The following is a 1,623-nucleotide window of genomic DNA, read 5'->3' on the forward strand; positions in this document are numbered from 1 at the left end:
CCCCGCCCCTTGGGAGCGCGCGCCACTCGGGGGCCAGAACGCCTGGCCCTGGCACTGGGGATCCAGGACCCGCAAGCCCCGGCACGCTTTCCAGGCGGCGCTGTAGTTTCCGCTCCCGAGGAAAGTGCACCCGCCTCGCTAGCTGCGGGGGCCTCTTCATAGAGAGACGCCCAGACGCCTTGCGCCCTGGCGATGCGCACCCTGCGAGTGCATTTAGTGGGGACACAGGGAACGCACCTGAACTTGGCGTGGCTCTGCCCTGCCTGGCCTTTTGTAAGGCAGTTTCTCAATACGCAGGCAGGGAGCGGGATCTTCCCGCCACTCATTCTTTTCTTTTCTTTTTAGAGATGCGGTCTCAGTCTGTCTCCTAGGCTGGAGGGCAGTGACGCGAACATAGCTCACTGCAATTTCGTGAGCTCAAGCAATTTTCCCACCTCTGCCTTCCAAAGTTCTGTGATTACAAGCCTGAGCCACAGCGCTGGGCCAAACATTCATTCATTCTTAAGAGCTTCTGGGGAAGAAACGCCTATTTCGCCCTGTTTCCCGTTTACCAGCGAGTCCAACAGGTCTTCCAACAGTGAGAAGACCGTCCCACTTGAGTGATTTTTTTTTCCTTTTTCATTTCTTTTTTTTTTTTTTTTACAGTCTGGAGTGCAGTGTTGTGATCTCGGCTCACTGCAACCTCCGCCTCCCTGATTCAAGAGATTCTCCTGCCTCAGCCTCCCGAGTAGCTGGAACTACAATCATGCACCACCACGCCCGGCTAATTTTTGTTATTTTTAGTAGAGACGGTTTCACCACGTTTGCCAGGCTGGTCCCGAACTCCTGGCCTCAAGTGATCCACCCGCCTTGGCTTCCCAAAGTGCTGGGATTACAGGCGTGAGCCACCGCACCCGGCCTCACTTGTGTGAATTTTACCGGAGCGTGTGTGTGTGTGTGTCTGTGTGTCTGTGTGTGTGTCTATTTACCAAGTGTCAGGCCTCTGAGCCCAAGCTAAGCCATTATATCCCCTGTGACCTGCACGTATACATCCAGATGGCCTAAAGTAACTGAAGAATCACTAAAGAAGTGTGGCCGGTTCCTGCCTTAACTGATGACATTACCTTTTGAAATTCCTTCACCTACTGAAATACAACCCCCAAATTCCTGACTCCTCCCATTTTATTAGCTGTGTGAACTTGGACAACGTAACCTATCCATGCCTCAGTTTCCTTAGTGGAAATAATTTTTAAAAATCGTGAGCAGAGATCGCCCGTTGCACTCCAGCCTGGACGACAGAGTGAGACTCTGTCTCAAAAAAATAAAAAAAAAAGGAAAGGAAGGCTGGGTGTGGTGGCTCACCCCTGTAATCCTAGCACTTTGGGAGGCCGACGTAGGCGGATCACTTGAGGTCAGGAGTTTGAGGCCAGCCTGACTAACATGGTGAAACCCCGTCTCTACTAAAAATACAAAAATTAGCGGGGCGTGGTGGCGGACGCCTGTAATCCCAGCTACTCAGGAGTTGAGGCAGGAGAATCGCTTGAACCCAGGAGGCACAGGTTGCAGTGATTTGAGATCGCCCCATTGCACTCCAGCCTGGGTGACAGAGCGAGACTTAGTTTCGGAAAAGAATAAAAATAAAAT

Source organism: Pan paniscus, chromosome 8 (genome assembly GCF_029289425.2).
Source record: "Pan paniscus chromosome 8, NHGRI_mPanPan1-v2.0_pri, whole genome shotgun sequence".
Classification (NCBI taxonomy): domain Eukaryota; kingdom Metazoa; phylum Chordata; class Mammalia; order Primates; family Hominidae; genus Pan; species Pan paniscus.